The sequence below is a fragment of the Corvus brachyrhynchos genome, unplaced genomic scaffold, assembly GCF_000691975.1.
Source record: "Corvus brachyrhynchos isolate BGI_N302 unplaced genomic scaffold, ASM69197v1 scaffold14, whole genome shotgun sequence".
Lineage (NCBI taxonomy): Eukaryota > Metazoa > Chordata > Aves > Passeriformes > Corvidae > Corvus > Corvus brachyrhynchos.
In genome coordinates, this window is record NW_008239110.1 from 9,872,364 (window position 1) to 9,884,792 (window position 12,429).

General features: G+C 37.1%; 1 protein-coding gene across 3 annotated transcripts in view; it reads right to left on the minus strand.

Annotated features, from left to right (window-relative positions):
- The window catches only part of HS3ST5 (heparan sulfate-glucosamine 3-sulfotransferase 5), a 194,195-nt gene that overhangs the window by 84,627 nt on the left and 97,139 nt on the right, over positions 1-12,429 (minus strand). For all 3 annotated transcript variants that reach the window (XM_008637782.2, XM_017739751.1, XM_017739750.1), the window contains exon 2: positions 9,118-9,325. The gene's annotated coding sequence lies outside the window, so the exon portion shown is untranslated. The remainder of the gene's footprint in view (positions 1-9,117; positions 9,326-12,429) is intronic.

Sequence of the window (12,429 nt, forward strand, 5' to 3'; positions counted from 1 at the left end):
GCCTGTATTATACTTCAGGTATTTACATCCTTCTAGGACCATGCCAATAATCCTGAAGCATATATGAGAACATTGACTTTTGTTCTTAAGGACATAATTTAGGAGCAACTTAGTGTTACAAAACATCGGACAACAAAATTACATCAGAAAGTTCTATCCATAGCATGAATTTGCATATTTTTAGAATGCAAATTCTACATCCACAAGATGTTAAAATAACAAACATCCAAGCTTTGTTTGTGATAAGCCTTGTGACTTCACGAGGGTGTAGCTGATGCTTTCAAAGAAGTTACAACAGATATTCACATAGAAATATGTATATATTACCATGTGATGGAATCACACAATATATACAGGTATAAAAGGAAGTGCTTTATGGAAAGAAAATACCACTATTACCTTGTTTCAATGCACACAATTCTGCAAGGAGGAAAAATCAGATAATCATGTATCTGCTACAAAACATGAAAGTTAGCTAGAACAGTAAATCAAAAAAAAAAAGGAAAACTATTTAATTTTTTCCATTTTGCATTAGTAAGTTAAAAGAAACTTGCGATTAAATTTTTGTAAACAATGTGTACATAGTTTTGGTATTTTTGAAATATTAAGAGGTATTTCAAGCAAAAGCTGTTAAAGCAGGGATCATTTTGTCAAGCTGGTTAAGACTTGAAGATCAAGTTTCCTTGACCTTCATCAAGATACCAGCATACTAAAAAAGGAGAGAAAATGCCACCCTCTATCAGAACAATGAGGAAGGACACAGAAAGCATTGGCAAGCTTTAGTATACACATCTTGCAATTGGGTTGGTAATTCTCTTTTAGGGAAGGAAGAAGGATTTAAACTTTCAAGTAACAGTTCAAAATATAGGAAAAAGCACCAACCAAATCAACAAGCATAAATTCCCTAGGGAACCCAGTATTTTTATGGCAGTATTTCCTGTGAGTCTCCTAGCAGATCAAAGCATGTCAGCTTTCATTATATCCCCTCGAGAGCAAAACGTTCACACTGCAGCTTCTGATTTGCAAAGGCTCCAGGAGGCAGAGGCTGATCAGGAAAGTGTTTTGGAGTGTTCACTGCCCTGTGTCTGCTGAGACTTCCTGCAGTGACAGGGCATTTTGGGGGAGCAACACCACTAGACCATGACATGGATTGGTTGGCTGTTCATTCCTTAGAGGAGCTGGGTTACACAAATGGTCAAGGAAAAGCAATTCCCAGCTTTCTAGTGGAGTCCCGTGTGCCCTTTTAGCTGGTCAGACTGCAGTCAGGATTTATGATTATACCTTATGATTTGAACACTGAAACTGGAGGAATTCTACATTTTCATGCCTTCTCTAACAAGCTCTGTCTTTTAAGTACCCCTCTAGGAATATACACACAGTTTAGAAAAACAAATGCTTTATTCATGATGGCAGTAAGTACAGCATGGCTGTGCACATACCGATTGAATAATAGCTTTGCATTTTTTATTTTATTCTTCCCAATAACTACATGTTCCTACAAGTGTCTCACAAGCATGGACTGAGTTTTTACACAGCTTTTAATGGATAACATTTTAAAGAGTTTTCATAAAGTGAATGAGGCTGTGATAAGCAGCACAGCTGGTGAGCCAACAAGAGACTACAATGAAGGCATTACCAGGAGGAAAATGTTCTAGGAATGTATTTCCCTTATGAGGCCCAAAGATTAACCAATTAAGATCAACGCACCAGTTCATATATGCAAAATATAAAAGGAAAATAAACAGGATGACTAGAGTACTCTCTGAATACGCCTTTGCTTTTGGAACAGAAATTTCTGACAAGTATCCACCAAAAATCAAAACCATGCAATCACCAGTAATAAAGGCAAAAAAGCTGAAGAGCTGTATTGTTATTTTACTCTTGCTTACTCCTGAATGTGAACTGGAGGAAACACAAGGGAAATGTTTAGAGGAGCACATCTTACGTGGGTCATGTTGTGGCCTCAGAAAACCTAGGGAACTAAACCGTAGGTGACTGCTTATACCAACAAAATCCTCAGGAGCAAGACCCCAGGATGACTTCTTCTGCTTCCTGTTGAGGAAACTGAGTAAAGCAAAGATAATGCTTCCAGGGAGAAGGTTCCAGATTTTTACAGTGAATATCAACAATTTTACAGGTATTTCTCCTCCATAAAGATACTAATAATTTTTCATCAGTGCTTGGGAACAGGTTCAAAGACCTGTTCCACCCTGAAATTGTACTCCAGCTTCCCCAGGAGTATTGTGTGTGACTTCTCCCATTGTGTGTTTTCATGGGACATTATTTGTCCCCATATTTGCTTTCACGTATGCTTTCACCTCTACTTGCCAGTTATTCATTACTGTAGGAGCTGTTGTATCCTGAAACTTCACAGATGAAGAATGTTTGTATGACCTCCCAGACTTTAAATTACCTGCCTTTAACCTTTTTCCCATCAAGAGTAGAAGTGTTAATTTTCACAGATGTACAGAACCTCTGGAAGTCAAATTATTTGTTGAAAGGCCTCTGCAGTACGTACAGACCATACAAGCTCACTGTATAACTAGATGAGAAGCATTATGCTTCTCTCAGGGACCCTTTTTGCTCAGAAGTTTTCAGATTGTTTCTTGTAGAAGCTGTCCATTTGCAGAAAATGAAAAAGCAATCGTGGCTATCAAGAGATCCAAAACAGCTGTACCTTTGAGAACAAGATTAGTGCTTTTCATCCTGATGTGAATAGGAGCTTTGGAGACATTGCACTGTGGGAGCAATGTTCCCTTACTGTGAAGAGCGAAACAGCCCTGGATACACTGAGTTGTATCAACCCCTTAGAAAGTAAGCAGAGGCATGCAAATGTTTTTAGATTTTTTTTGGTTTTGCTGCCTCATATTATAAACAAAGTGAAAACTAACAAGGACAGAAAAAAACCCGCGTTGCAGATGCTTTTAACTGGACTGTGAAGAGTTCTTGGTTCATTCTCTGGGGCCACAGATGAGCAATGTGCTTATCCTGCCTTTTTCCAAGGATATGGAAACTCATATCGCAAACTCATCGCAAACTAATGCTTAAGGCATGAATGTAGGAATCTTGCTCAACTGGCTGTCTGGATCATTCTGTCTTTCAACCAGTATCATCTGGATCTCACCCAAATTCATCCTCACCCAGATGCTCTTCTCCAGGAGCCATTTTCCTCTAGGCAGTGCAACATCTTTATGATGGCTCTGGTTACATCTGTAGAAAGTGAGATATACACTTGGGTGTCATCTGCAAAGCCTTTAGCAGCTTAGCCCCTCTCTGGAGCTTTCTGGAGGTATTGGAAAGGGATGGAGGGAAAGGATTTATAACCCAGTGGTCAGACTGCAGGTGCAGGATATTGGGAAAAAAGCAAATTATGTTACCAGTTGTTCTGGGGTCCTACTGAAACCAGTTTTTGTGTCTGCAAGGTATACAAGATTGGGATATATTCACTTAGCATTTAAAGGAAGAAGAGAGACAAGTAATTCCTTGGCCCTGTCTGAAATTAAAAAAGTCCTTGCAAATTAATACAGCCACACCAAACTGGATTAATAATACTAGCAAATGGAAACATGTTGTACAATATAAAACGCCCTGCATAAAATAGATAGAATGATGAATATTGTTTCTTACTGCAATACATTTTGGCCACTGCATATTTTACATTTAAGTTTACAGTGCAAAGGATATTACTGAAAGAACAGCTTTAGTTGATAATTTTCTTGTTTGGTAGAGCTGATATATTAAAAGGTTAATGTACTTTTACATTTTTCTAAACTTATCATTTCTTACTCCAATCTCTCTTTCCTCATTCTTAACCTCTTTAAAAAGAAATGATATAAAATAGGACTTCTTTTTGACGATTTTAGCCAGAAAACCTTACTTTCCCTGCTGATTTTCATGCTCTACAAGCTTTGCCATCATAAACCACTTTGCATGTATTAAGGAGTATTATATTAGATGAGGCAATTTAAGTGTATCCCATTTCACTTGGTGAAACTAAGCAGCTTTGCATTATAACTAAGTTGAGGTAATGAGAATACATTTAAAGCATGTGTTACCTGAAACTGAAGTTAGCTAGTCATTCAATAGTGCAACCTGTGGGTTTGCAAAACGATGGCAGGAATCCTGCTGCGAGCGAGATAGGAAAATTATTATAATCTGCATTCCTAAATTGAATGAGTATTTTGCTCAGCAGAGGCCTCTCGACTGCAAATACTCTGAAATTACATCCTGCTGTTTAAAATGCCTTTTTTCCCAAGTAAGTAAAAATACCCACCTTTTCTTAAATCAAATATTTTTTAAATCTTACATGAATTAAATTATTGAGACAGGGAAATTTATAAATCCTTTACTACCTCTTGTAAAAACTGTTTGATATTCACATTTTTATTAGAAGGGACAAAGTGTCTAGAATTCATGGGTTTATATTTAAATTATTTAATTATTATATTGTTAAAGCTTATCATCATATCTCTCTCATCAATTTTTTACTGAAAAATAATTCCATGTTTACAAGTTCTTTAATTTGAATAGGAGAAAATTGTATGACAGATAACAGAATCAGCTAATAGATGTGATGCTTAACATACTACTAAGGTAAACTCATATTGAAAGTTTCCAGAAAAGACTATACAAAAGTGAGCAAAACCACCATGACCTTACAAGATGACACAGGGGATAAACTTCTGCCGCAAGAGTAACATGGTAAACATAATTTCATTCATATGAATTCTTTATCTCATTAAAGTCCAGAAATGACACCAAAAAAAAAAAACCAAAAAAACCAAAAAAACCAAAACCAAAAAAAACCCAGGCCTGGGCATAAGGATTTGGGATCTCTGTACTCACTGTAGTCGTTTGAGAAATTGTTTTCTACCGTGTAAAAGCAATAAATACTGTAAATACTTCTCATTACATCCTCTCTAAGAGTCCAAAATGGAAGAGGAGGTGTCTCAGCTTATCCTCCTCAAACTCTCTCTCCTTTAATTGGTGACCAGTGGAAAGATTTACTATAAAAGATATCTGTGCTCCACAGCTGGAGTCAGTGGGGACCTTGGCTTTGCAACACTTGGCAGTGTGCTTGTCTCTAAGTTGAAAAAACCAGGACTAATTCTCTTGCCCAGAGTGTGGGTGACAATGTCACTCTACCCCCCAAAAATATGTGCTTAATTTTAGATGCTTCCTGGAAACTGTCCCTTCCCTATCTGCTCCCTGAAATCTACCATGCATTGAATGGGACTGTGGGGAAAAACCGAGGAAATATGTGAATAGATGGGATGGATGAGCATGAGCCAGGGATCAAACTCATGCCTAAGCCTTGTTTTGCTGTTACAGATAGATGTATGTAGCTTTGTTTTTTCTGATAGGAAATAATGGTTGAGAGGAAGATGAGGTTACTCTTATGTGAAAGGTGGTTCCCAGGAGAACCAACAAGACAGGCAAAGGTGATGACAAGGGTATAGACATATCTTAAACACAACCTGTTTTTCTGTATCTTAAGGGACCTTATGCTGAGTTGCAGTCTTGTTGCTTTAGATTAGGATTCACAGCTCTGACCTACTTCTGAAATGGTGGATAGATCACTTCTGGGGTTTTTTTTGGTCACAAAATATATTTGACAGAAGACATTTTTATTTCCACACATTGATACAACCTCCTAGGACATGGAAGGGCAGAATTCAGTCTTTCCTGTATCAGGGGACTCTCCTCCCGACCTCTGGGAGGAAGTTGTAGCCTCCAGGATATAGCCTGTATGCTGTAGGCTTAACATAAAATCTCCAGGATCAGTTTTAAGTCTCAGGTTATGCCAAATGTTCCCAGTTCCCAAGCCTATTTTTTTTTTTCTTCATTAAATGCACAATATTTCTTTTGACCTAAGAAATTAGGTACTCAATTCAGTATAACCATCATTTATTCACTTACATCTGGGTAATTTCTTACTTTTGCTACCTAAGCTTTTGCAAGCCTTGTGTATAAATCTAGCTGCACATGTTTGATAAAATTCAGCCAGTAACAAAAATTAACCATGGAAAATTTGGACAGGTGGAACTCCATCAGTTTTGCAGCCAGTCAGATAATTTAGCTTATTCTTTTTGATTTGCACTGTTTAAACGAACATATCTATTACCTGTCAAGGACAGTTTGTTCTCCAATCTATCAAATAGTTGTAACATTTTTTGTAGTATTAACTACAAAATCCACAAAAATGAAGAACAAAGCAAATTTTTTAACATGATTTTCCATCCAAATTTATATATTGGTGTTAATGAAGGTATGCTTTAGTAGCAATACTGTAAGTAAAGTGAAAGATATGGAGGATGCTTAACCTCATGAAGTTCGACAAGTGCAAGTTGCACCTCAGTTGGGGCAATTCCAGATATGAGTACTGGGAGATGAACTCATTGCAAGTAGCCCTGTGGAGAAGGACTTGGCGATGCTCATGGAGGAAAAGCTGGACATGAGCCAACAGTGCGCTCTCACAACTCAGAAAGCCAAACACATCCTGGACTGCTTCAACCGAGAAATGTCCAGCAGGTCAAGGGAGGTGGTTCTCCTCCTCAACTCTGCCCTCGTGAGGCCCCACCTGAGTGCTGCATCCAGGTCCAGAGTCCTCAGCACAAGAAAGATATGGACCTGTTGGAGTAGGTCCAGAGGAGAGCCACAAAGGTGATTAGAAGGATGGAGCACCTCCCCTATAAAGACAGGTTAAGAGAACTTGTGTTGTTCAACTTGGAGAAGAGAAAGCTTCTGGGAGACCTTATAGCAGCTTTCCACTACCTTAAGAGGGTTTACAAAAAGGAGGGGGAGGGACTTTTTATATTGGCATATAGTGACAGGACAAGGGGCAATGGTTTCAACCCGAGAGAGGGCAGGTTTAGATCAGATGTTGGGAAGAAATTCTTTACTCAGAGAATGGTGAAGTAGTGCCAGAGGTTGCCCAGAGAAGTTGTGGATGCCCCATCCCTGGCAGTGCTCAAGACCAGGCTGGATGAGGCTTTGGCAACCTGGTCTAATGGAAAGTGTCGCTGCCCATGGCAGGAGGGTTGTAACTGGATGATCTTAAAGATCCCTTCCAACCCAAAGCATTCTATGATCCTATCTTCCAGCATTATCTGTCCTAAAACAGCAAGATTCTACCAATAACTACACTGAGCTAGCCAAACCCATAATCCTATCCTTTATGTTTGTTTATCAGTCCACACACAGACATATTGCACAAATCTCCCAAGAAGTACAAACATAGGCACAGTGCAGGAAGATGGTGTTTGTAACGCATTTGACATTTTAACTCTGAAACTGAGATATTCATTCACCTCACAATACACACACACAAACACACAGAGAAGTATAAAAGGTGTCATATTATTTTAAAAAAATCCACATATTAAAGCTGCAATGTATGCTCTATATGAATTTCACTTTCTTGGAAAATATTTAGGTATCACATTGAGGGCACCCCACAGAACAAACACAGCTCTCCTCCACACAGAAAACTTTGCACAATCTTGCAACTCCTCTAACCTTCTGCTTTTAAATGGAGTCTGTATTTTTATATTCACATTCTTGTTCCTCTTGAATTCTATTACAAAAAATTCGCAGTAACTTCAATAGAACTTAGATAAAATAGAACCATATTGGGTTTTTTGTGTTTATTTTGATTTTTTCTCCTCTTCTCCTGTCTGGAGTAGACATTTGGTGCCAATGGGCAAAAAATTATTTTTGATGAGAGATGATATTTTTGTCGTCTGATATTTTATACTGGGAGTAAGTGTTTAGAATACAAACAAAAATGCTAGCTAGAGTACCAGACAGAAGAAGATTGACTAGAAAGCTATTATTCAGACATCACTAGAATCCCTCCACAGAAAAGAAAAAGCAGAACTCAATTCATATAACTCTAATGCTCAAACTTGAGCTCTATAGCTCTATAGCTCAAGTTTGATCTCCATCTACTTTAGCCAATAGGTTTGCTGAAATTATTTTAACAGATTGTGGAGATGTTTAATGAGAAAATATAGCATTTGTAAAACTAAATTTTTTTTTTAAATGTCCATATGAAGTAAGATGAAGTTGACAGAATAAAACTGAAAAGAACTTTCCCCCCTCTTCCCCCAAACCCAGATAGAGCATTAATCCTGAAGAATATTCTGTAAAAGATGAAAAACAGATGGCAATCAAAGAATAAAATCAAGGTTACATGATTGTTCACTTTTCTTCTCTACTGCTCATAGCATTATCCACATCATTATGAACATGGTGGTTTTTTATAATGTTATGATTAGTGCTGAAAATCCTGATGTATCTTTATGATCTTGTTACTTTCCTTGTCAGTTATGTGTCTGAGACATGACTTGATGCGCACATATGCCCACACACATTCTACCACCTTTCTGAGCATATATCTGTTCACAAAATTATTTCTTCTATGTTTTCGATCATACCATAGAAAAATGTCAATGTTTTGTTCTGGTCAAGGTTGATTTCCTGAGATGGCAAAGTAGTGTCAGAATGATATCAGTGGATTATATAATATTTTAAGAGAAATCAAAGGGTAGAAAAGCATTTTATTAAAATCTCAAGAGTTTCCAGAAAGTGAATAGCTGCCATTAAAAGGAAATTAATTTTTCCAATATGTTATGTGTGTCTTTGGCATTCCCCTGAAGCCTATATGCCATCTAGAACAATCAAGCACACAGCTGAACAAACACCTACCCCTGATCCCCACTGACTGTAAACAAGAGCCATCTCATGAACAGAGGTAAGCAGAACACTCTTGTCCCCTTTTTACCGGTTGTAAATCAGGTGAGAGTGATTGAAATGCACTAAACACAAGTTTAGAAAAAATACCACAAAAATGATTAGTGGCAATCAAGCTCAGAGCACGGGTAGAGCTTTCTCTTGTTGGCCAGAAAGTAATTTAGAAGGCTTTAGGTTGCCCGAGCTCACTAAGCACATTTATTACGTGGTAGTTAAAAGCATGATCTCAGCTATATGTGCAATGTTAATCACCATTTTATTCATCTGTGCGTCTGTTTAAGCAACAAATTGAAACATAATCCCTGGTGCTAAATGTTAAATGAAGCAGTCCTGAAACCTGAGGCTTTTAAGGAAGACACTAACCTTTGTGTCCTTAGGCACATCCAGAAAGTCCAGTACATCTACATTTGATGAAGATCATTCCAAAAGGATTTAACTCATCTGTTCCAGTGTTCAGTCCCACGAAGTCTTTAGTGGTTACTGAAAAGACCATTCAGGGAATAAAGCATCTCCAGGTATGCAGATGGAAAGATCAGACATCTCTGCTGAAATGGTGTACAACTCGCTGAGCCTGTACAAAAAGAGAAGACCCTTGCTGCATATTTGAGAAAAAAAAAAAACAACCCAACAAACCAAACCAAACAACTGAAAGAACCCAAACTCTCAGTTTCCCTGTTTAAGAATGAAAAGAAATTTTTTGTAGTAGGGCCCTAGAGGTAGTACTTGTCAGCTCATGTTTCTGGAAGTACTGTGTCAGTATCTTGTAAACATTGGCAGCTGGAATCTGGAGCACAGGTTAGAGGGGAAGGGGAAGGGGAAAGGAAAATTACAACAAATTCATTTCACAATAATAAGCCCCAAACAAAAGTCATTCCTAATGACAGAAAATAGCTAATTACACTTATTTTAAGCGAGCTGCAGAAAAAGGAATGCTAGATATTTATTTAATGGAAAGAGGTAATATATTGCACATGCTACTGCTACTCTGCTACATTTCACCCTTGACATTGGCCAGAAATGTACTTTACAACCATTTTGTAAATCACTGGAAAAACTACTTTTATACTGAGAACAATGCCAGACATAGCTGATGAAAATGGTAACAGAATTTAGTGAGAATTGTTTAGTTGATCTTGTCTTTTTTCTATTTTCTGGTTTTGGTTTCCTTGGTTTTTTTCTTTAATAATCAAACTATGCCTCCATATTGAAGAAGTGGGTCACAGACACAAATGTGAATATGGTACTTAATTGCAAACCCTGTACTACAATATCTAGCTTCGGGCATGAACATATCTACTTTCATTCAAAGAAAATCAGGTCCCAAGGAATTTGGAATACAGTTAAGCCCTCAAAACCATCAATGCCAATGTGACCTGCCAAAAGACATTAACTCTGCAATTATTCTCTTAGTTGGGAAAAAATACTTGTGAGTAGAGGATCAACATTAAATCAAAAGGTTTCTGCAAAAATATTGCAAAGAATGACCAGTTTGAGAACCTTATAGTATGGTTGTAGTCTAACAAGTGCAGATGCCTTTGCACACTTGAAACTGAACTTTGCACCAATGAAAGAACGTAGAATCTTGTAAAAGTCTAGGAGAATAGCAGCCATCCTTTTTTTTCAATGAAGTGTTTATTTCAACACATAATTTCCATCTGCATTACATAAACCACTTGGCTCAAGAGCAGTTTACTTCTGACTGCAGTTGCCTGTAGGATACATGATTTGCAACACTGAATATTTTGTTTTTCCATCACAAGCACTTATTCATTAATAATATATCAGATAAATGGCTTCTGATTGAGCAATTAAAAAAATGTAGGCAAATCAATGGCAAAAGACACCAAGCACCATATTATAATGATACAATAATTCGAGCTCATACATTAGATCAACTTGATAGTGTCCCAAATGCCTTCTTTTGATAGATCAGTTTCACAGAGTAAATGTTCGGCTGAAATAACTAGTAAAACATCTCAACTACTGCTCTGAGAAATCGTGCCAGTATCATGTACAGTATCTTTGAGAACTAATAAGTTGGCTCCAGAAAGCAAACAAACAAACAAAAAACCCCTAGAAAACATCTCTCTGAACATACAAGCTCTCCCTGGGGGGAGATTAATAGTCACATGAAAAAGACAATGAACTCATCTCTCAGTCGTGTGAATGGGACTTTGATAATCATAAGGGTCTGATTCCTTTGATGACAGTGATACTTAGAGATACAGATTGTAGCATTAGATCCAAACAGTGCTTGCTATCACTCCTTTGTGCGACACAGAGAGTGAGGGAAGCAAATGTGATAAGTCCCTTAAGAGGGAGCTCTCAAGGGCTCTTAATGTATCACGAGTAAGTCCTGCTCTGAGTTGCAGGACTTTCAGCTGAGTTGCTCACAAGGAAAATACAATGCATTCTAAGGGCTGTGCTATGGCAAGCATCACCACCTTTTGAGGTTTCAGAGAAAAGAAAGGAGATTTGAAAACACTTTTGGAGAAAAGCTGCGTATAAATATTTTCCCTCTTTCCTAGGTGTATTGCATGAATTAAATTAGTTAAAATTTTCTAAGGCAGTACTCAAGCTCCCTAAGAATAATGTTGTTAAAAGTCCTATCATTTTATGGGCATTCTGTATTTGCAGAATGGACTGGTTTCCCATCAGGCTTGAGGAGACAATATGTAAACATTTATAAAATGGATACTGTTCAGTTTAAATGAACACATATATTCTACAAAGAATAGATTGTTTTCAAACTTAGATGGAATTTATCTTCTATTATCTGATGAAGACTCATTAATGATATACAACAAGTTTCAGTAATGACAGATCTACCAATAAAAGCCACAATTCAATGTGGAATATATGCAAATATCAATATAGGTAATTATATATAAATGATCACAAATATAATAAATTTATTTATTGTAAGCAATTTAGATGAATACATATGAAGTGAAAAATCAAATTAAATGGAGTAACATAATAATTTTTTCTTATTTGATTTCTAATTTAACTGTTTCTGTTTGTGCTAATGAGAACACTAGAGATTCTTGTTTAGTGACTATCCATTTTCAGTGTGTGTTTACCCACTCTACCTAAGACTAGAGTCTTTGTCCACACCAAAAGTAAGACTTGCTGAAGATCATGTTTGTTTATTTTAAATAATGGACTTGAGTTGGTTTACAGGTTTCCCTTTCTGAATCAGTTAGACATAGGGGGTTTTTGCGCAGTTCAAGAACAAGAACCCTGCAAGAAATATTATAAAAACAGATGACGAGAGTCTGCTGATCATCTAAAGACAGAATTTAATAAGAAATTTTCAGTTATTTTGTTTTGGTTTGGTTTTTTTTAATGATTTATTTTTCTAGTTTAGAAAATAGCAAGCAACTAAACACTTGGACATTGTAAATGACCTTCTCTTTATTCACACATGAAAGTCTCTCTTCCTCAAAAAATACCAAAATCTGGTCATGTGCACACACCTTATCCATTTCAATGAAAAATAAAATGAGCTAGATTAAACCATGAGAGCTGAATCATGCTTAACACTTCTACAGAGTGAGACAGAAGGCATTAACTTTCAAAGTGTCAAGGTTACACTGGAAGGTTCAAATCACAGTCAGAGTTGGTCCCTACAAAAACAATGAATTTGCCACAATGCCGTGAAAACAGATAGAG